Source organism: Micromys minutus (genome assembly GCF_963924665.1).
Source record: "Micromys minutus genome assembly, chromosome: 20".
In the NCBI taxonomy this organism is placed as follows: Eukaryota; Metazoa; Chordata; class Mammalia; order Rodentia; family Muridae; genus Micromys; species Micromys minutus.
This window is the reverse complement of record NC_137955.1, coordinates 23,743,254-23,767,632: the sequence shown is the minus strand read 5'-3', so window position 1 is coordinate 23,767,632 and position 24,379 is coordinate 23,743,254. Positions and strand designations below refer to the sequence as shown.

The 24,379-nt window shown below is 45.4% G+C and overlaps 1 protein-coding gene across 1 annotated transcript in view; it reads left to right on the top strand.

Moving 5' to 3' along the window:
• Positions 1–23,301: 23,301 nt before the first annotated feature.
• Positions 23,302–24,379, top strand: part of OSMR (oncostatin M receptor) — a 57,897-nt gene continuing 56,819 nt past the window's right edge. Inside the window, exon 1 of the mRNA XM_080933879.1 lies at positions 23,302–23,388. The gene's annotated coding sequence lies outside the window, so the exon portion shown is untranslated. The remainder of the gene's footprint in view (positions 23,389–24,379) is intronic.

Genomic DNA, 24,379 nt, shown 5'->3' with positions numbered 1-24,379 from the left:
ATCTGCCACCAGGTTCTTCATTCTCTTTAGAACAAAGCAGAAGCCAACTCACTGAGCCATCCCAGACTTCCATGATGCCACCTGCAGCATGGGAATCCTTCTGATCTCAGGTTGGTATGAAGTTGGGTAGGTTGATGGGTGTGTCTTGGGCTCTTGGGTAGTGGTGGGGTCTTGATTCTCTTGGGAAACAGAGCTTCCTGAACATACTTCCTGTCTGCACATTCCAAGTGTCCAAAACAGAGGGTGTCTTCTTTGTGTGTATTTACCCTTCAAAGTGGATGTGAAGCAACTGTCCTTGTCTCCTGCAGCATGTTCAGCAGTTCTCTCCATGGGAGGATGTGGCACACCCATTGTATAGGAACTTTTACCACTTATTGTGTCACTTGCCTAAGAGAATCAAAACTGAAGCTGTGTAAGAATGTGAACATCCCTAACCAGGTGAAGCTCTACAGGACCGCCCGATGGAAGACATTTTCTGACCAATGAATGGCAAGACTTGTCTGAAGCAGCTTCACATGCATGTGTAGAATCATTCTGTCTGAATCCCAGGGATGGCTTTCAGGATCTAATCATGGTCAGTGTGGTATAGAGAGCGTAATATGCATTTTTATCATGAGCAATTTTAAGAACAAATTGCCAGTTGCCAGTTTAGTGTACAAATGTGTGTGTGTGTGTGTGTGTGTGTGTGTGTGTGTGTGTGTGTGTATGGGAAATTCAATACTTTATATGTACTTCCTGCAAAAACGAGTATTCTGCATAACCAAATACAATCTCAAAAACTGGGACAGTGACATTGACAGGAACTTTTATGTATTTCTCAGGTCCTTTTCTAGTATTCCCAAGTCCCAGTGTGATGTTCTTTATAACCAAGGGAGCATCCTGTGTTGCCCGTACTGTACCTCTTGTTACCTCATCACCTCAGTACCAGAAACAGTTTCTGAAATGCCCCTTGCTTTTCATGATGCAATACTTTTAAGGACACTCTGCTGGCTCAACAGTTAACAGTGCTTGCTGTGAAATCATGAGAACTGTACTCTGTTAGTTCAGTTGCTCTCTACAACCCCCTAACAAACTGGGCATCCTGGGAAGTCCTTCCAACTCCAGTTCTAAGAGGAACAGAGACAGGAAGATTTCTGGGGCTCATTGTCTTCCAGTCTAGAGGAAATTAGCCCCCAGGTTTAGGGGGAGAACCTAGATGGGCAAAATTATAGAAAACAACCTGCACACTCTGGCTTTCAGCATACGCACCAATACATTCACACAGAGAGGTAGGTAGTTAGGTAGAAGGAAGGAAGGGAGGGAGGGAGGGAGGGAGGGAGGGAAGGAAAAAAGGAAGGAAGGAAGGAAGGAAGACAGGCAGGCAGACAGACAGACAGATTGACAGACAGGCAGGCAGATAGATAGAAGACAGATAGGCAGGCAGGCAGGCAGACAGCCAGACAGCCAGACAGATAGGCAGGTAGATTGATAGATAAATAGGTGATAGAAGCTGGAAAAAGGCTATATCAAAGTTTGTAAGCTACAACAAAGGCAATTCTAAGAGAAAAGTTTGTTTAAATGAATTTTGCCTATATTGAGAAATACACAAACTAACTTCACAACTCAATGAACCATTAAAATAAAAACTAAACAAAAAAAAATCAAAATCAAAGTAGAAGTAATTGAACAAAGACTGGGAAAAGCAGTAGTAAGGATCAACAAAGAACAGGCTTTTGAACATAAACAAAAGTGACAAACCTTGAGCCGTAACAGCTAGAACAACACAAAATTAGGAAGGAAGGGGAAAATTCTACCAGCGATACTGCAGAGGTGCAAAGCATCTTAAGAGTGCCAAAAGTTGGGCAACCTAAAAGAAATGGAAAAACATCCTAGAAATACCTATGAGGACTGAACCTTGAAGAAAAGACAAAACTGAAACAGACTAATAATGGGAAGGAACCCAAATCTGCAACTGAAAATCTTATAAGAAAGAAAAGCCAAGGCAGGACCAGACAGCATTCTGTTGAATTCTTCCAAAAGTGTTAACAAAACCCATGGCAGCTCTTCTTGGGATCTTTCAAAAGACAGAAGGTTATGTCTGTCCCTAGGCTTATTTAATTTCCCTGACACCAAAGAAAAAAAATACTATAAGAAAAAAATGCCATGGACCAATACCAGTGAAAAAAACATAAATGAGGAAACTCTTACTTGAAACTTCCAGCAATCCAACCTATGAAATTGGCCATGTACTATGATCAAGTGGGAATGAATAGTCTCCAGGTCACAGGAGTGTGCATGCTCAAAACTGCAATAATCCACATTAACAGTACAGGGGACTAAAAAATATGGTCATCACAAAAGACGTAGGCAAAGCATTCAACAAAATTCAACCTTCTGCCGTGATATAGACAGACATCTTAACAAACTAAGGTAGAAGCACCATAGCAAAAGTGAGACAAGCTTGTAGAGAGAAGTATATTCAACGGTGAGAAGCTGAGCCCTCTCCTCTATGATCCAGAGGAGAGAAGAATGTCCACTCTCTCCAATTCTGTTCTGCATAGAGCTATTGTTTATTGTATGAATAAAACTAAACATCCTAGAAATCTTAACTGGACAAATGGTTGAAAGAAATAAAAATGTCAGGCTGGAGAGATGGCTCAGTGGTTAAGAGGTCCTGAGTTCAAATCCCAGCAACCACATGGTGGTTCACAACCATCTGTAATGGGATCTTCTGCCCTCTTCTGGTGTGTCTGAAGACTGCTACAGTGTACTTATATATAATAAATAAATCTTAAAAAAATAGAAAGGAAGAAAGAAAGAAAGAAAGAAAGAAAGAAAGAAAGAAAGAAAGAAAGAAAGAAAGATGTCCAAGTGAGAAAGGGAAAAGTAAAAACCTCTTATCGACATGTAACACTATTATGTATAGTGACACAAAATGACATTTCTCTACAAGACAGACATAAATATGGGCAATGGGTATATGAAAAGATGCTGTGGGAGAAATGTAAAGGAGATTCACCGTGAAGTAAGGAGTGGGCTTGTGATCCAAAAGTTAAAAACGTTGGGGCCAGCAAGACGACTCTGTGGGAAGCACTTGCTCTGGAAGTTTGACAACATGAGGTCCATCCTCAGGACCCCAGGATGAGAGATACATTCCACTAAGTTGTTCTCTGACCTCTACACCGAGTGTGTATCTGTGTGTGTGTCTGTGTGTGTCTGTGTCTGTGTGTGTGTCTGTGAATGTGTGTGTCTGTGTCTGTGTATGTGTCTGTGTGTGTGTGATGATGGAAGGTCCTAATCTATCACTTTAATAATATGCGTAAGTTCTAGAAATGACTGTTCAGCACAATGACTTTTGTTAAAAACTAATAAAACGAAACAAAATTTGCTGCAGGAGTAAATAACTGAAAATAAAATCTATGAATGATAGGCTAATAGGCCTTGAGTAAGTTTTAATGGTGATGGAGAGATGCACTCATCACCGCATTTCCCATCCTAAATGCACAGCGTGAAGCTGTCAATCAGAGCTCATTAGATGTGAGGAGTAATGTGAAGATTACATACGCAGTTACCAGAGGTGGCCAGAAGGAGTCAAATCCTTTCACAGGGAAAGAAAATCACAGTTTCCTATGACAAAACTCAATAGTGACCCTTGTTTGGGCCATCAGCGCTTCTGGCTAAGTGGGTGTGGGGTTTACAGCATGAACCTTAGCTAACCACACTCGCGTGTACCTTCTCGGCCATCTACACAGATGGGTGTCCAGCATGTTTCTAGAATGTTCTTTCTCACTCTGCAGAAGCCAGCTCACTCCATGGTAACATTTTCCAATTCGTTTGGTGATTTGGCAATTATTAATTATCCCCTACCACCGACTGCAGACAGGTCAGAGGTCATCTCTGCAGACAGCCTGTAAGCGGCATAAACTCAGGGGAGATGCCTGTGTCCCTCACACAGAGAAATATTCTAAGCTTGACATCTACAGTCTTTGTTAACATTAATTTAATTAAATTTTTGTGACAAGGTCTTATATAGCCCAAACTCACTGTGTGACTAAGGATGATCTTGAACTACTGATGTTTCTGCCTGACTTCCAAGTGCTGGGATTACAGATGTATGTTGACCTTTGGTTTGTTGCTGTGTGTTGTAATGCTAAATACTGGCCCCCAAGGTCTGGTTGTCCCCAGAGAGGAAGAGATCCTTATGAACACCAAGTGATGTTATGTAACCTTGCTACTTAATTTAAAACTCTTGGTTGAATAAAGATGCTTACACCCTATAGCTGGACAGAAGAGAGATAGGTAGGGGTTTGGTTCCTGGGCTTGGGGTTGGAGAGAGGAACCATGGGAAAAGAGAGAAAGTGGAGAAAGAGAAGAAGACACTGTGGGGTTTGGGATCATGAGAAACTGGCCACGAGGGCTGACCAGTTGGAGTAAGTGTGGCCCAGGCAGAACGTGGCCAGTGTTATCTCAGGGTTATTGAGAGACGTAGGCAAAATACTTTAGAGGGTTGATATCTGCCCAGCTCTAAGGCTGTTAAATATTAGCTTGAATATAAAGGTTCTGTGTCTTTTATCTGGAAACTAAATTATCAAAGGCAGGGTAGAAACCTGGATTGAGACTAAATGTCTATTACAACAAGCATGTGTCACCACACCTGCTTTATGTGTTTATGAGGATCCAGCCCAAGGTCTTGTGTATGCTAGGCAAACAGTCTAACAACAGAGCAACATTCTTAGACCACGATTTTTTAAATTAAAAATATATATATGAAGCACCCTTCCTGTTGTCTCTAGGTTCATGCTTCCCCACTGCACTGGTCGGACAAGGCTGGATGGCTAACTTTGACCAAGAGAAGCTCAGCACACTCTGAGAGAAGCAGATGCTTTCGATGTCTGTAATTTGGCTTCCTGCTGGTTTTTTCCTCTGTCATGGGAGGAACACCTCACAGGTAACATTCAGTTCACACCTCACAGGTAACATTCAGTTCACACCTCACAGGTAACATTCAGTTCACACCTCACAGGTAACATTCAGTTCACACCTCACAGGTAACATTCAGTTCACACCTCACAGGTGACATTCAGTTCACACCTCACAGGTAACATTCAGTTCACACCTCACAGGTGACATTCAGTTCACACCTCACAGGTAACATTCAGTTCACACCTCACAGGTAACATTCAATTCAGGAGCGTGTGAGGCAACAGTGAGCAGACCTGACCCTGATCATCAGCCAGTGACCTGTAGCCTAAGGCAGTGGCTCTGACCTCTGAAGGAAAAAAATGTACACATGTGTGTGAGCTTCACACACACACACACACACACACACACACACACACGCATGCACCATTCAGTTTCAAGCCACTGACTACAGTGGGAGGTAGTGTTGTTATGTGTCCCCTCCCATGTGTTGGAAACAGTCCCCCTTTGGGGGGTTGTTTAGGATTAATACCCCTATAGAAAGGGTGTGTAGTAGTGGTTTTCTTTCTTCTACAGTGTGAGAACACATACACAGGAATACTAGGCAGCTTAAGAAAACAGATATGAAGGTGGAGGAACCATTAGGGAAGAGCAGAAGGAGGAGAAGCTCAAGAGTACAATGACCACAAACAGGGCGTACGTACAATATATACATATATGAGAATATAATGAAACACATTGAGTACATCATTGGTTAATATATGATAGTAGGATTTAAATATAATTCATCTGGAATCCTAGTCACAAGGGAATTTGGCACATGCAGATTTTCCTTTTCCAGCCCCAGACATCCGGGAAGGCATTGCCCTGGACTTGAGGGGCTCATTCTATTCTTCCTAACATAACTGTGCATAAGCAGAAGAGATGGCTCTGGAGGAGAATGCGAAGAGGAAACTACAGAGAACTTGAAGAAACTGAGTTCACAGATAGAAAGTGGTTATGTGAGAGTCAAATGGCCATTTAAGTTAAGTGGTGCAGAGCTAGAGAGCCAGTTCACTGGTTATAGTCTAGACTCCAACTAAAATGTCAAGTTAGATGGTGTAGATTGGTGTTGTGTAATAATGTAAAATGTATGACTACTTGGGCACTGATGATGTGTCTGGAAGTAAGAGCAGGAACAGCTTCATTAGAACACATGACTGATAAGAAGATATAGATGATGAGTCCCAGGATAAGGTCACCATCCCGTGCACCCTGTGAAATAGTACGAGATTCCCCAGGGAGCTGTCTGTCTAGACTAACCAGAGTGCCAGTCTCTCTCCTCTGACACTTCTTCACACGGTTTTATTATTTCCTGAGCCAAATGGTCTTCTTCACGGGCCTCCCAAATCTTCCCATGGCCCTGAAGCAGCAGGAGTCTGTTACCACCAAAGGCTAGGCTGCCACTAAAGGACATGTTGATGTCTGAGGTCTGTGCAGAACTGGCCCCACCCTTCACCTGGATGCCATGGGAGTGGGAGAGTTGAATCCACCCCTAGCCAGCTGCAGTACTCTGGAAAGGGGGTGCCTCACATTGTGGGAGCTGCAGGTGAGTCGGTCGCAAGGAAATGAGGGTGGGAGAGCTAGTCCTACCACTTACCTCTCCTGTGATAGCATGGCTGAGGTAGAAATACCAGCCTCCCATGTCACCCATCACCACCTGCAGTAGGCAGGAGACCTGGCCCTGGGGTTATGAGAGCAGGAGAGCAGGCTCTGCCCCTCACCTGTTGCAGCATTGGGAGAGCAGGCCCTGCCCCTCACCTGTTGCAGCATTGGGAGAGCAGGCCCTGCCCCTCACCTGTTGCAGAATTGGAAGAGCAGACCCTGCCCCTCACCTATTGCAGCATTGGGAGAACAGGCCCTGCCCCTCACCTGTTGCAGCATTGGGAGAACAGGCCCTGCCCCTCACCTATGCAGCAAGTAGAGTTGGCTATGGTTGTGGGGATGACTGGTGAACAAACCTGAGGGTTTGAGAACGGAAGAGGCAGCTGGTTGACCACCTCAGATACCTCTCAGGCCCAGATCTATGACTCTGAGATGACTCGCTCCAACATGCACCCCATCAATGAACTACTGGAGTGCATGAAGGGGCCTGTCCTACAGATCCAAAACTAGAGAATCTCCATGACACAGGGCAGCAACAGGATATCTGAGAGGTTCCCAGTGAGGATCCAGTACTGATAGCAGAAGCCAGAGCCCTCGGACCAGTTCAATGAGTCATTGCAATGAACATTTAGAAGCAAAGAAGTATGGACCAAAGGGTGTACTGTAGGACACACTGTGACTCACTACAATGAGGTTATTTTTTCTCTGTTGTGGAGAGGTTGCAAGGGTGGGGAGTGGGAATGAGGGAAGGCAGAGACCAATAGGATTTGGGTGCCTGATGTAAAATTCACAAAGAACTAATAAGAGTTTAATAAAAGACCATTCTGGGGTGGCACCCCATGACTGTTATCCTCTAATAGACCTTTCAAAGGTCTGCCACTTCCCAACTTGCTTCCCTAGGTACCGAGTTTCCATAACAAAAAAAAAAAAAAAAAAAAAAAAAAAAAAAAAAAAAAAAAATCTAAGCCCTGGTAGAAGAATTCAAAATGCACATATACAGAACAGACCCTCATGCAAGTAGATAGGAATGCATAGTAGGTCCGGATCAGAGGCCTCTCACTCCATCCTCTCGCTCTTCTGACAGAGATGAAAGCGGCCAGCTGTAGGCATCTTGGGAAGCGTGTGTGAGCATGTTGAAACTGCCCCACCTCCCTGCTCTAGACTATTAAAAAAAGTGGATGCTGCTAAAGATTATCGTACTAATAAAACGTAAGTTGGACCAGGAAGACAACTATCACACACTTTCTACACCCTGTAGATCTAGCTTTTTCATAAAACATAAAGTCATGTATGTGTATGTTACATAAAGATAGAAGCAAAAATTAAGTGGGCTGGCAGGAATGGGAACGTGGCCAAAGGAGAGGAGGAGTGTATTAAGGAGATCACCATCAAAGTGTAGCATTTACTTATATAAAATGCTATTGTAAACCCCAGCACATGTACAATTAGTTTGGATTTTATGTGATCCAGAGAATCTTTTTTTCGGCTCAAAGGGGATCAAGATCTGCTACTTTGACATCGATTTGGGGTTTTGGTTTTGTTTTTCTTCCTCGAATTGTGGGAGACTGGGGAGTTTGCACATGTGAAGTAAAGCAATTATTTTGAGCTGAAGGCAATAGCAAATCAGCAGGTGCAGGAAGAGGCCTGTGGCCTCCCTTTCTCTGCTTAGAGAAGAAGGCGTAAATGCAGAAAGTTTCTTTTGCGAACGTGCCCTCTCCCTACCACCAGATATGGAGAGTGTATGCTGACAGGAATCTCTACAAACGAACCTTAAAATATCGCCTTCATCTTCCACCAGCTCCTACCACGCCTTTCCTGATCTTTACCTCATGACCTGGCCTTGTGAGATGATAAAACAATGGCCGGGTCTAACCAACTCTTTTGAGTTTTGCTTTGTTTCTAACAACTCCTTCGTCCGCATTATATCCCAATATATAGTATACTGTCTGTATCCATCTGAAACCCGCGTGCTTTTTCTTCTGTCCATCTATTCTTCAGTTAGTTTGACTCATAGTCCTCCATAGACTGAACTTGAAGGTAGGGCGGAAAAGCTTTCCCCAACATACAACGTTCCTGGGATCTTTGTCCCTTAGAAACAATATGCCTAGGGGCCCAACTGTTGCATCGTGGCACAGGCAGGCAGGTAGGCACCACGAAGTTGAGCAAGAATGTGGAGAAGAGATGGAAAAGAAAGAGAGTGGTTCGTCCACTGTGAAGGGAGGCGGAACTGAAGATTGGGCATTAATAAGGAACAGCTTGATGTGGGAGGCTTGCGCTGCCACCTTAGGCTATGGCGAGGTCTGAGTTCGGGCTGCACTGAGGGCCATGTCTGGGTTCGTGGCAGTAGCAGGAGTTTGTGATGATGTCCGTGCTCCATGTTCCCATCACAGGTCATGTGAATGCTTGTGGTCTAGATCCACGTCGATGTTCTCCGGCTGTGCTAAGCTGGCCCCGCCCTCGTCAGTCACTACTAGCGGTAAAGTGGGCAAAGAGGAACTGGCTCCGCCCCTTGCCTGAACAGAGCTAGTCCACCCTGACATCTACCTAACCTATGAGCTGCTGGAGCTCATGAAGGGACTGGTTCACCAGAACCAAGCTGCAGGATCTCAATGGCTCTGAGCAACCACAGGATATCCAAGAGGAGCCCTGGTGAGGACCGAGTATTCATGATGTTAACAGAAGACAAAAGCTTTAAACCAGACCAATGACTGCATTTCAGCCTTTGCAAGTAAGGCTGTTTGGGCAAAGGGGTGTACTGTGTGACACCACAGCTTCTCTGGCAATTTTTTTTAGTTACTACTTAGTTTTAATTTTTTTCTGTTTTTCTTGGGGAGGAGGTTACAAGGGTGGAAGGCAGATGAATGGGAATGGGATAGGTGATGTGATAATCACAAAGCGTGAATAAAGAAGGAAGCACTGTGCCTGGTCTCCGTGGTCTGCCGTTAGCGTGAGGGAGATTATGACTGATCCAAGCTCTGCTGCTTCAAATGATTTTGTGTCTCCATCAGAAATAACTGAGAAATAACAGAACTTGCCCCATAAGCTGCTATCACGATGCTTAAGTAGAACATCTATATTAGTTTAATTACCCAATATCACAGCTTTAGGACAAAATATAAGCATGGGAAACATGCCTTCGGACTCTTCCCGGACCGTGGAGAAATATTTGTCATTAGTTTCACAGTAAGTCCCAGTGTGCACGCTCTGCCCGCATTAAGGAATGACGCACTGCACACACAAGGACAATGAACCGCACACACAAGGATGATGCACTGCACACACAAGGACGATGCACTGCACACACAAGGACGATGCACTGCACACACAAGGACGATGCACTGCACACACAAGGACGATGCACTGCACACACAAGGATGATGCACTGCACACACAAGGATGATGCACTGCACACACAAGGACAATGCACTGCACACACAAGGACGATGCACTGCACACACAAGGACTATGCACTGCACACACAAGGATGATGCACTGCACACACAAGGACGATGCACTGCACACACAAGGATGATGCACTGCACACACAAGGATGATGCACTGCACACACAAGGACAATGCACTGCACACACAAGGACGATGCACTGCACACACAAGGACTATGCACTGCACACACAAGGATGATGCACTGCACACACAAGGACTATGGACTGCACACACAAGGACGATGCACTGCACACACTGCACACACAAGGACGATGCACTGCACACACAAGGACGATGCACTGCACACACAAGGACTATGCACTGCACACACAAGGATGATGCACTGCACACACAAGGACTATGCACTGCACACACAAGGACGATGCACTGCACACACTGCACACACAAGGACGATGCACTGCACACACAAGGACGATGCACTGCACACACAAGGACTATGCACTGCACACACAAGGATGATGCACTGCACACACAAGGACTATGCACTGCACACACAAGGACGATGCACTGCACACACTGCACACACAAGGACGATGCACTGCACACACAAGGACGATGCACTGCACACACAAGGACAATGAACCGCACACACAAGGATGATGCACTGCACACACAAGGACGACACACTGCACACACAAGGGCGATGCACTGCACACACAAGGATGATGCACTGCACACACAAGGACAATGAACCGCGCACACAAGGATGATGCACTGCACACACAAGGACGATGCACTGCACACACAAGGACGATGCACTGCACACACAAGGACGATGCACTGCACACACAAGGACGATGCACTGCACACACAAGGATGATGCACTGCACACACAAGGATGATGCACTGCACACACAAGGACAATGCACTGCACACACAAGGACAATGCACTGCACACACAAGGACTATGCACTGCACACACAAGGACGATGCACTGCACACACAAGGATGATGCACTGCACACACAAGGACTATGCACTGCACACACAAGGACGATGCACTGCACACACTGCACACACAGGGACGATGCACTGCACACACAAGGACGATGCACTGCACACACAAGTACAACGAACTGCATGCACAAGGACGACACACTGCACACACAAAGATGATGCACTGCACACACTGCACACACAAGGATGATGTACTGCACACACAAGGACGACGCACTGCACACACAAGGCCACCAGCACTGAAGGTATCATAATAGCTGCCTTTTTTGATGTGATAAAATATTCAACTTAAGAACTAAGTTAGAGGACACAATCCATCACGGAGGGAACGTCCTACGGCAGGAGCTTGAGTACAATGCATCCACAACTAGAGAGCAGAAAGTGATGAATGCTTATGCCCAGCCCACCTTCTCCTGTCTGGGGCCGCTATCGGTGAGTGGGTCCGTCCAACATCAATGAACTCAGTCAGGATGGCCCCTCCCAGGCACGCCCAGAGACTCCTCTCCTAGGTGATTCTGGATCTCAAGTTGACAACTGGAATTAACCATCACAAGTACCTCTGTGCCTGTTTCACCAAAACCATACTTCCAGAACAGCCCAGGCTCCAGACTGCCAGAGGAGCAAGGGCTGGACCTCTGCCTGCATCCATCTTCCTTGCTAGGTAGGTACGTGAGGAAGAACTCATGCTGTGTGGTTGAGCATCCTCAAGATTCCCAGTTAGTACAGTGTGTCTCTGCAGCTTCTCACCTAAGGAAACAGGATCTATAGACCGTGGTGCCTCCGTCCTTCTGCTGAGCCTGCATCCGTGAGCTGCTAACATGAATGGAGGTACCTTGGAGTTGAGTGACCTGGTACTTGCCACTGGGTTGTTTAGTAGTCATCCCGAGCACACAGTATACTCTTCATAAACATAGAGGCTCCTTTGGGGGCCCCAGTTCTCTCTAATCTATGTGATCCTCTGTTTGCTCAGTCTTTTATAACTTAAGGTCATTTTAAAAAGTTAATTTTGGCAGGGGATGGTGACACATGCTTTTAATCCTAGCACTTGGGAGGCAAAGTCAGACAGATCTCCAAGTTAAGGTCAGCTTGGTCTACAGAGTGAATTCTGGGACAACCTGGGCTACACAGGGGGAAAAGCCTGTCTTAAACATACCCCTCACAAGAAGGGAAAGAAGGAAGGGAGGGAGGGAGGGAGGGAGGGAGGGAGAAGAAAAAACTAAAAGAAAAAGTTAGTTTTGAGTGTGTCCCCTGTTCTTTACAGGGGAGAGAGATCACAGTGATGTCATCTGTGAGGATTTTGCCAGAGTCCTTGACTCCATGCAATTCGATAAATACCCATCTAATACCCTCTTCCATGCCAGGTTAACCCAGGCTTGTCTTCAGCAAGAACACTATTAGGTCAGTCTAAGCAGAACGCCATGATATTTCCCTCAGCAGTTTTCCATCCACTGACCCTATGTCTCCATGCTGTATTAGGAGTCGAGTCTGGCCTGTCTTCTAAAGCGCACAAGTCCATTGCTCAGCTCCCTCTTCCTGTCTTGATGGTCTCCGAACTGTTGTCTTTACTCTTATGTAAATGACAATGACTGTGCACTTCTTTCACAATTAATCAAAATGAAATTGAAACATGTTCTCCAAGAAATGCTTTATATGGGACAGAATCTAGTCAGAGGCTGTGCCTGGGAGTAAGGGGCTGGTCATAGGAGACTAAGCCTATATGTAAATGAGGCTAAAAGCAAATTCTTTCTGTTAGCCTGCTTTCTAAAAGGCAGCCACTAGAGGGCGGCTTTCTCCTTTTTTTCCTTGCCCTGTTCTCACTGCAGGGAGGTGAGTTCTGAAGCTGGTGTCAAGTGCACAGGGGGACCCTAGGGGTTTCATCATCCTGCCTGCAGTATCTGCGCTGAGAGAGTTGTCTTGGGAGCAAAGGAGCTTCTAAGAATAACAATTTCTCTATTACAAATATAAGTTGATTAAAGACTGGCTAATTTATATTCCAACTTGATGCCTTTGAGTCTTAAACTGCCAAAACAGGAGGTCATCCACATCAGACATGGTCATCTCTATAAACTGTTCCAGTACAGTTGATTATAAATACATTTTGAGCAAATGTCCTTGGTTTTAATCAGCTTACTGTATTTCGCCTGTTGAGAATCTGTCTCAATTCTTTGTCCTGTATAGAAATTGTGAATCATGATTTTTAAGCAGCAGTCTTGATTCATAGATAAATGTGGCTTCCAGAAAACACTTCCCTACTGGAATATCCAAGCCCTTTGGCCTGGTCCTCAGTTCTCTTGCAGTCAAAGGCAGGAGAGCTGGCCCTGTCCCTCACTGGCAAGAGAGTAGACCCCGTATCTCACCTGGGCAGCTCAGTAGAGTTGGCCCTGGTAGAGCGGAAGTGGGTGAGCTAGCTGTTCCGGGGCATGAGAGTTCACAGGCTGCTGACTCAGCTCCTCTCAGGCTGCAGAACTTCCTCTCCTACCACTGGGCAGCACAATGGAGCTGGTTCCGGAGGCCCGAGGGCACTGGAGCTGAAGAGCTGGCCTTGCCTCCTGTCGCAGCATCGGGTGACCAAGCCCCAGCAGTGCCGGAGAGCTTGCCCTGTAGCATGGGTGCGGGAGAGTTGTCAGGTTCACCAGCTCAGCTACATCCAGGCCCAGATCCAGGGCTTTGAGCTGGCCCACGCCACACCCTAGCATCTACCCCATCTATGAACTGTTGGAGCACATGGAGGAGCAGGAGCTACAGATCCAAAGCTGCAGGATTTGCTTGACACAAGGCAACAACAGGAATTCCAAAAGGGATCCTGGTGAGGATCCAATGTTGACAGGGTCATAGAATCCGGACCTCAAGCCAGACCAGACTCACTGCGATGAGCATTCACAAGTGAAGATGTTAGAGGGGTGTGTTGTGGGACACACTGTGACACACTATAGTTTCCACCACAAGATGTTTTCTGTGCTTTGTTTTGTTTATTTGTTTGTTTGGATGTAGAAGGGGTGTTTGTTTTGGGGGGAGTGTTGCAAAGGCTGAGTGGATAGAGGTGGGTGAAAGGGACTAGGGGTGCACAATGTGAAACTTACAAAGAATCAGTAAAAAGACGTGAAACAAACAAAACCGTGGCTGTCTGCTTGCTGATGCTGTGTTCGCTCACACATGAAGAAAAGTATCATTTGTCATCACCGTCGCTGTTTCGTCTCGATCCTTAGTAAACTGGAGCATTATTCGGGATAACCGTGGCAGTTTCTATGTAGCCCTTGGCAAAGAAAGAATGCCTCGCATCTCCCTGAATCTGCTTTGTGCTGGCGGTCCTTGTCCAGAAAGCACAGGATAGAAGAGGGTGCCGTTGGGTTGGGGAGGTTCGGCCTCCATGACGCAGGGCTTTCCTTGCCTTCCAACCAGGAGCTGAATGCTCTTGGCCTCCTAGAACAGGAAATTTTCACCATCTCCTTGGCCCAGGCACCAAACCTCTGCTAATGGACCTGGTACCCAGCCATTTCTCTGCCATCGAGGACCCAAGAATGCACCTCGATAGCGCAGGAGCACTCAAGCATGATTCAAAGGCTGCAGCCTCATTTGAAAGTGTGCTCACCTCACCTGAGGCAGGTGAGGTCCACCCTGGATACCTCTGCTCTGTAAAACTATCCATCTTAAGTCCTTGGTCCACACAGAGATTTAAAAAAAACCTCAGATAAGGTCCATGGCACGATGCACTGGATTAAGCATCATTTCTCAAAATGGCTAATCATGAAGAGAAGTCTTGAACTTCTTCTATGGAGAAACTAAGATGACTTCCTTCTGTGGGTAGTGACAGAATTGACCACAAAACATCTTGAATTAAAAGTTGCTATCTCTGGGGATGGAGAGATGGCTCTGCAGTTACTGTCTTGTAGCAGACCTGATTTTGGTACCCAGTCCCCATTTCTGTGGTCTCAAAAATGACTGTAACTTCAGTTTCAGGGGACCCAGAGTCCTCTTCTTGCTTCTATAGGTACCAGCACCCATGTGGTCATTGGCAAACATAAATAAAATGTTTAAGTCAATAAATATATAATTGATGACTTTTAAAAACAACTTACAGGGCTGGCAAGATGGCTCAGTGGTTAAGAGCACTGATTGCTCTTCCAAAGGTACTGAGTTCAAATCCAACAACCACATGGTGGCTCACAACCATCTGTAATGGAATCTGATGCCCTCTTCTAATGTGTCTGAAGGCAGCTACAGTGTACTTATATATAATAAATAAATATATCTTTTTTTTAAAAAAATGAACAATCAAAATATTGTTTGTGAAGAAAGTTTTCTTTATTTTTAACAAACACTGGGCTACACAGCAGAGTCTGGGCCTGCCTCTCCAGTAAGCTTTGTTTTCCTGTGTTAGAGTCTTTCTCTGGACCTGTAATAGTTGCTTCTCTGACTGAGAGTTGTGGAGGATTCTACAGGTCTTCTGTGGTTCCCCACAGCCCATTAACATCAACTTCCACTGAGCTGAGAAGTACCATCTGCCTCCAGGCTTGGGGACCATAGCATCATCTGTGTTAGGATGCTATTGTCCCTTTTCTGCCCTCATAGCTCAGAAACTCTGTTTTGTGTTACTACTACAAACAACTATTATTCTGGGTGCAGGTGAACTCTGTGATTTTGTAAGCATGAATGCCTCTAAGTCTAAATCGACAGTCAACTGAACAAGTCTATATGTTTGTTTCTAAGAAAAAGAAAAGTATCCAGAAAGGGGAAAAATGCTTTTGTGAAACACTTACATCTTGATCTTTAGGCTCATGCTCCAATACTTTCTAGGAAGACAAGTTCTTACTGTTAACAAGGCATTGGTGTTCCAGTTGATGGATGCATAATCTCATAAATCAAAGGCTTTAAAAACAGACTCAGGAGGAAGCTTTTATTAACATTTGAGAAAGAAACCATAGGGCAGGCATTCTCTAAATATCTGCAACTCCCAGAAGGGGTATGGATCAGAAGAGAAAAAGTCATACTCTTTTCTCTTAGGATCCAAGAAAAAGACAGATTTGCCAATGGAGGTCAGCAAGCTGCTGTAGGAAGTAGGTGTATGAACTTAGGAAAGAGACTGAGATCCTTGAGTGTCAGAGCAAGCATAGTCAGGTCACATTGTCTTGTGACCACGTGGGAGAAAAGTGGAAAATGAAGATTTGCCCTTTGGGAATTAGAACACAGAAGAGAAGGCAGGCTTCCTGAAGCAGCTGCATTAAAGCAGGAGAAAGGGGGTGAACGTACATTCTCTTTGGGGATAATTATTCCTCTCATCTCCTTAGCATTTCTTCAGGTAAATGAGCTTCCCTGAGGGGTTCTCTCATGGCCAAGTGATTGGCAGCCCCAGCTGTGTTAACCCTTAAGAGAGGGGAATAAAAAGTATGTCATGTTGAGAGAGTTCAGAATATCTTTTCTCAACCCAAAGCCAGAGGGAGAATTCAGATGGTTTTTATTTCGATGAAGAAGAAGGTGGTGCTTTGTGGGAAGCATTTTGTTTACTGGGAATAAGACTTAGCAGAGGAGAGTGGAATTCCTTCCCTAGTTGCTCTTTATAAGTTGACCATCTCAGATTATTTTACAGTTGCGGGAAACTGACAAACCCTAAGTCAAGAAATAACAGAGGATTCTATGGGTCTCCTGTGGTTCCCCACAGCTCATTTAACATCAGCTTCATTGAGCTGAGAAGTACCCTCTGACTCCAGGCTTGGGGCCCGTAACATTGTTTTAGAGGGAAATCTAACTAGGAGAGGAAGGAGCTAGAAGTTACAGATGTAAAGACACAAACCCCTAGTCACAGCTGAACAGCTCTGTCAAAGTGACCATCCTAACATAAAGCACAAAAGATTGTGTTCACATAAAATAAGGACGTTTTTAAAGACACCAAAGAGTGAGCTACTGGCAGCAGACTGTGAACAGAAGGTTTTGTCTGTCCAAAGGAAAGGTCAGAATGAGTTTCTCACATCCAATGCCTTTTGCCTAAAGCTATCCTAAATTTGTGTTGGCTGAGGTCATTAAAACGGTTATAAAGTTATGGAGAAATAGGCAGACTTAAGGACAACTCAACAGAAACTATGCATGATGATGAGCTACAAAGGAAAAGGGGAAAAGGGGGGACTTTATGGTCACTTGAATCCATATCAAGGAGTCAACTGAACGTATAATTGGTGTCATTAAATAGATTTCTCGGCTTGTGCTGGGACAAACCACACCAAACCAACACGGTTCCACGTGGACAGTCTTCAATAGAACAACGAGACAGGGGTCAGGGTCAAGAGAAGAGCGGGAGGGAGAGACAGAGAGAGAGGGGGGGGGGAGGGAGGGAGGGGGGAGAGAGGGAGTTTTGGTCTTTCATAGGGGTAGTGCTTCCAGATAGAGGTGGGCTTCTGAACTGGTGTATCCTGGGAATGCTTGGCTGTTCCCATGGTGATAGATGTGCCAGGTCCCTCTCACCTGTAGGTGGCACCATTGCTGGGGTAGTGCCAACATTCCTCCTTTTTTTTTTTTTTTTTTTTTTTTTTTTTTTTTTTTTTAAATTGGGTCTTTATTTTTTTATTAATACAATAATTATACATATTATTCAGAGAGATGTGGTTACTTTACTGTCTTCAAAGAGCATACAATGATCATGTCAAGTATCCCTGTCCCTTATAATTCCTTTATGATAGGACTTTTTGAGTCTCTCTTTTAAGATTGTTATAAAGTTCATAACATATTATCATAAACTATAGCCTCCCAGATGTATCATGAAGTACAAGATTAAAATTTCCTGGACTCATGTGGGGGAAGGGAGGCAGATGGTGAAAAGGAAATACGGTGATGGGTCTCTTAAACTACTTCCGGCTGTCTTAGAGCAGCACAGAGGTGTAGTTGGTTTTCACCATCGGGATCTGTGGAATCTGTTTGGTAAACATTCGTATCAGGCTCCTCCATGGACAGTGGCTGGTAGTCCTGTAATAGCAACTGATTAATAGTTTGGTTAGAAATTTTTTTGTATCTGCTATTGAAGGAATGTAAAAGCAAGATTGATAAGGCAGGGGGCACATAGTAACCCAGAAAGGTGACTAGAAGGGGGAGTTATGAAGGGGAGTATCCACTTCCATATAGGGTTTTCAAAGGTCCAGAAACCGGAGGTCTCACATTCCCTGCAATTGTGTAAGTCTGATTGTAGCCCCTGTATTTTATCTCTCACTATCCCAGATTGGTTGACATAGAAACAGCATTCTTCTTGGAGGAACAACCAAAGGTCACCTTCTTTAGCTGTCAGGACGTCCAGCCTTAGTTTTGAAGAGTCATAGCTGCCAAGGAATCAATCTGTTTCTGGATAGTAAGCATGGTTTCAGACACATTTTGAAACCTGTTGTTGAGTGTGGAAGTGATCTCATTATATTTGGTCATGGAAGTAGTTATCCCTGCTATCCCAGTGCCAGCACCTACAGCTATTCCTGCAGCGACCAAGAGTGGCACGACCTGAACTGCCCTCTTATGTTGGGCAACCATCATATCTACAGCTGGAACAGCAGGGGCTCGTTTCCCTGGATTGCCCCTAGTTCAGGGAAATGGAAAACCAACGTGCAACTTCCTGACCAGCTGGTAGGCAAACGATGGTATACCTGCGTGCCACAGAGGATTGGAGTATTTTGGATTGATGGGCACTGTGGCAGAGATGGGGTATCAACAGTTGTGGTTCTATTGCAGTCTAGGGAGCCTAGTGTTCCTACAGAACATGTCCCAAATGTCTTCAAATTTGCCATGTCAAAAAGAGAGATAGAGGAAAGGTATGGAGTCATGGCGACATCAGAGTCAGGGCAGCTGACAAAGGGTGAGGTAAAGTTATTAGGCATCACTAGAGGGGCTGTAAGTGGCAATTTTGAGCTCATTCCAGGAGGTACACATAGCCAGCAGTCTTTAAAGCGACCGAATCCCGTGACATTAAGAAGTTAGCATGCTGAGGTCAAAGTCTGAAGCAAAAGGCGGAAGGACAAGTTGGTGCCATTATGAGGGGGGATATTAAGGAAGTAAGGGCCTCAGAGGAGTGTTTGATTATTTCTCTTACCCTTTTGATATCTAGGGGCTGGACAATTGAGACGTATTTTCTCTGAGTTTTGATAGTACTTATAGGGGAACCTGGTGGGTTTTTATGGTAGAGCTTACCAACAACTCCTGTCTCCCACCTGGGAGCCCATGGATCTTGTATATAAAAGAAGAGTGTCTTGTGTTGTTGGTAGAAGTGGTGGGTCCCTGATCCTACCGTTGGCGTCTCAGAAAGAGACAAGCAAGACAAGTGAGCCCAAGGTGCATCTGAAGACACACTGACTGAAAACAACATAAATGTATAAACTTAAGAAGATCAGTGAATGTCAGTCAGGATGAAATGTCAGTCAGGATGAATAAAAGCAATACTCTAAACCTTTGGTGCGTGGGTGACAAGCTAATGCCAACTGAAGATGTGAAGAAGATATTCAAAGTAATCAGGGAAAAATAGGACACATTCTCTTTCCCTTTTAAAAAATGTTTATTGAGCATTTTATAACAGGCACATAGTATATAATAAGCTGTGTAGTCTTCTAGCAGCAACAGATGACCATAAATGAGATTTTTTTTTTCATCAATCAGGAAAATGTTTCCTTAGACAATGTTCTCCAGGCATTGGACACATAGTAGCGACTGACTCCAGACACAATTCTATCCATCCATCAAATGCCATTGGTACTGACTTCAAGCAGCTTCTCTTTCCTTGCCTCCCCCAGTCTGTTAACATGTGGATGTATGCAATGGACACCCCGGGGATGATCAAGCGCACCCTCATAATGTCGATAATGGTGAGGCCAGGGAGAGTCTTGATCCACATCTCTGCACCATCCATTACTCCAAAGAGTCACTGGGTCCTCAGAGGTGACCCTGCTCCATATTGTTTGTGTGCAGTGTGTGTGTGTGTGTGTGTGTGTGTGTGTGTGTGAGAGAGAGAGAGAGAGAGAGAGAGAGAGAGAGAGAGAGAGAGAGAGAGAGAGAGAGAGCGCATACCCCGCTGTGATTGTCATGATGGACATGTGGCTGTCAGATGACAATTTTTAGAAACCTTCTCCCTCCACCTTGAACTTGAACATGCTGATTTTGAAGCAGGAACACATTGGTCTGGAGTACAGATGAAGGACCCACAGTGGAAACAAATATGGTCTGCTCATTTGTGTGTAAGTCAAATGTGTCATATATGAACATGGTCATTCAGGAAACTGGGAAGGAAAAGGCAAATGTCGTTGGTGGGAAGAATCCTATGACCCATCAGGTTCTTGGGGACACGTGAGACTAAGCAGCCAGACAAGGTGACAGAGGGATGAGAATTAGGTATAGTGACATGCATGCCTTTAGTCTCAGCAGAGGCAGGTGGAGTCAAAGCCAACTTTATCTACCAAGTGAGTTCCAGTACTGCCAGGGCTACACAGAGACAAAAAGGATAAGACAGACAGGGACACTGGAAATGAAAGGCAGAGAGTGCCTCCCTGTGGAAATCAGAAGGCAGACAGAGGGCCAAGGAGTGGGGCTGAGAGAAGAATAAAGGTGTGCTCCTGCCGAAGTTTTACCAGTGCTAAGCAAGGATGGAGATTTCAGTCTTTAGCTTAATAAGTCACTGGGATTTTTCATCTTTTTGTTGGGGCTATTTTCAGGCCCCTTTTAAAAACTAACCTTTGGCAGGTAACCTATGGTAGAGTTTCCTAGGCTGCCAGAGCAGCACAAACTTGATAGCATTTAACTACAGAAGTATGTCTTCCTACATCTCTGGAGGCCAGGAGAGTAAAGCCAAGCTGTTATTGGCATAGGTTCTCTCTCAGTGGCTCACGGGACAACCCGGTACATGCCTCTTTCTCCCAGCTTCTGGTGGGCATCAGCAGTTCTTGACCTGTCTGACTTTGGCATGAGATAAAATAGGTTCAGAGTCTGTCTTCACAGGCATATACTGTTCATCCTGCGGATTCATGTGCAGACTTAACATTTTCTCATAAACATGGCCATCACTGTGTTAATCCACAGTGACCTTGTCTTAATTCAATTAACCCTAAGAGACAACTGTTTCTAACTGACCAAACCCGCTCAGTCAGTCAACAGGTTCCCCAGTGCTGGAGTGAGGATTAAAAAGAAAACAGACATTTAGGCAACATTGTAGCTGACCCTAGTCAGTTCGGAGGCTGAGGTAGGTTTATTTTTTTCCAAGTCTGCTTTTACATCATTTTAATTAAGGTCAGTTCTAGGTTAAGGGAGCAAGCAAGAACTATAACCATAAATAGTCAATGTGTATAACAACTAGAATGTTGAATAAAGGAACATATCTAAGAATGGGACAAAAGTAAATGAGTTAATGGATTAAATAAAGTCACTTTTTTTTCTTTTTGTACATGGAATTATGTAGACCAGGCGATCTAGAACTCAGAGATTTGCCTGTCTCTCAATATTGGGATTAAAAGCATGCCTCACTACTACATTTTGACATAATCTCTTTCAACATTATTAATAGGATCCCATTATTATTAAAAGGATATTTATCTAAAGAACTTGACCACAGAAGTCTTTGTACATCCGTGTTTATTGCAACACCAACACTGTTCACAGGAGCTGAGCTACGGAGCCAACATGGATGCCCAGCAGAAGCGGGTTGGGAAACATGTATGCGCACACAATCAAACTTATTTTTCCAACACAGACGAAAATCATATTGCTTATATGACAATGAATGCAACTGAAGATAGTAATACTAAGCAAATTAAGGCGATTTCGGGGAGACAAGTGTCACCTTTTTTTTTTTAATTTGTGGTTCCTAGATTTTATATAGATACATAAAATTTTGCATTCATATATGACACTGAAGTGGGATTGGAACTGGTTTAGGGGGACACTAGTGGATGGAGGAAGAAGGGGAGATCTGAAGGACAATACACTCCACATACATTCATGGAAACCAAAAAACGATATTAACATCGATGACTCTTGTTTAATATGAGCATCTGTTATAGGAAACACCTCACTCAAATGTTCCTATAAAAGAGATACTGACACACCCACACACCATTTTCTCGGTTAAATAGAATCAAAGGGCCTTTTTAGTGGGTGAGAACTTGGCTCCACAATGTTTCAGAGGCTGTTCACAGCCACCCTAATGGACCCATTTAAACTGCATAATAAAAGGTGTGGCAAAGGAACACACATTTATTTACTAGACACGATGTACCTTTTCCTGTTTCTCTTCAAATATTTACTGTGCACTCCAGTCTTCGAGGCACCATTAGGTATTGAGAGGACTAATATCTTTTTAAAAATCCTTTCCTGAAATATCATTTGGGAAGAAAAAAAAATACATGAAAGTAAGGCTTTGTAATAACAAATGTTTCTGATATTGTTTTGAGGTGTCCCGATATCTCAGTTACTGATTCTAAGATTGATTTGTGGCTCCCCAAGTCCTGATCTATCAGGATTTTCCTCAGTTCCCTTCCATTTGTAACTTTTAGGTGGTTTCCAAAAGTGAACTAGTGTTAATTGGCTTGGGACAAAGTGTAGTGTGCAGGTGGGTGGTTCTCTCGGCTTCGGGACCTGGCCACCGTGGGAATTGCCATACCTGTGGCGATCGTCCGTTTCAAGCCAGTTCCCAAAGTCAACGTGGCTGTGGACATTTTACCATGCAGCCGTAAAGAGGTCAAAAATGCCTTTCAAGCGCCCAGGCAGTAAAGATCGGATGGCATTCTAAGAAAGGAAATGGGTTCTTCGTGGACAAAGAACTCAGGTGTGCTGCTGCAGGAGGCGTGGTCAGAGGGCGTTTCCAGGTCGCGCAGAGGAAGCATGGTCCATAGAACTTGTTCTAACACGTTTGTCTGGCTCTGAACGCCTGCTCTGAAGTTAACACGAGCACAAGTTTGCTCCAAGAGTTTGTCATTTCAAGTAACTTTCAGATGGAGCGCTGGGGTTGGGTCTCCGAGGCTTCACGAGTGGCTCTGTGCAGGACACCTGGCACGGGGCACTGGGTCCCAGCTCGTCCCCTCTCCCTCCTGGAACAACGGGATGCCCAGGGAGCTGCTTTTCCTTCCCTGGCCGCTCCCACTTCCCTATTCACCAGTCCGGCCCGCCGGGTCCCGGGAACCGCGCCTGTCGCAGGGTCCCGATCGTCCCCCCCCACCCCCCACATTCCCCCTGGGATCGGGAGGCAAATTCCTGTGGGTCCCAGGAGTGCCAAAAGTGCTCAGCAAGACGGGAAATTGCAACAGTACCGGCCCCTCGGCCCTCCCCCGGCGCCTTCCCGTAACTCCCGCCCCTGGACACTTGCCCCGCAGCTGATTCATAGCCCGGGCGCGGGGCCGCCTCCACACGACGGGACAGACGTCCGCGACCGTGCCCCTGCGAAGCCGAGGACCGGCCGGGCTCCGGAGCAGGTCGCCGGCTGGTGAGTATGGGACCCGCGCGCCCGCGCTACCTCCACCCGCTTCCCTGATGGGCGAGCCCTGAGCTTCGGTACCCCGCAGCCTCTGCTCCGTCCTGAGTTGGTTTTGCCTCTCCAACTGCACTCTCGGGGGCCTCAAGAGGTGTGCCAGACAAGGGCCGCCTACTTGGTGGGTAACTAACTCTAAAAGACTAGTTGCTCTCAGCGTGCACGTCGCCGGGACACCAGTTCAGGCCTGCTCTGAGGTTCACCATTAATTACCCTGGCCTCTCATTCCAGTGGTTGGAAAAACACGTTCTGAGTTAGGGTTCTTGTTTGGGCCAATGTGGGTTTCTCTCCCAATATCCCGTGTGAGTGAGAGTTGATGGCTTTTTCCTGCCTCTTGCTTCCCAATCTTTAACACCCATCCCTGCCATTTCTCCGGGAATAGGTGCTTCCCTCTCCACTCAGAGGGGAGACGGATGTAGGGGGCACAGGTGGGGAGAGCGGGTACCTCTTAAGCTGCAGGTGGCACCATTAACAGGCAAGGGCGCCCATAACGGTCAGCGTCTCTGAGACTAGGTAGCAGAAGGATGCTGAAATCAGATATTCACACTCTTCATGCACCTGCCTGCCTTGTGAGTGAGCAGAGCTCGGAGGTGGGGATTGCTCTCAGACAGACGCTGCCTGCCTGCAGGACACTGTGAAAGCGCTTTGAGATCAAGGGTTTCCAGCTCAGGACACCTGGATGTGAGAATGGATGTAAGCAGAGCAGCCTGAATTGAACGTTAGGAGCATTACAAGGGCTTTCTGCTGGGGGCCCAGGGTGGAGGATGGGGGCAGCGAGAGCAACAACAGGTCCTAACACTGATGTAAACAGACCCGGAACCTGGGTCAGGTTACCTTTCAAGTCTTAGTTTCAGTTCTCTTGTTGACATAATAAAGTTTGCTGTAACTTTTGACCGGGAACTGTGCGCTTCATTTTATCAATGAGGAAAAAACTAAAAGGTAAAAC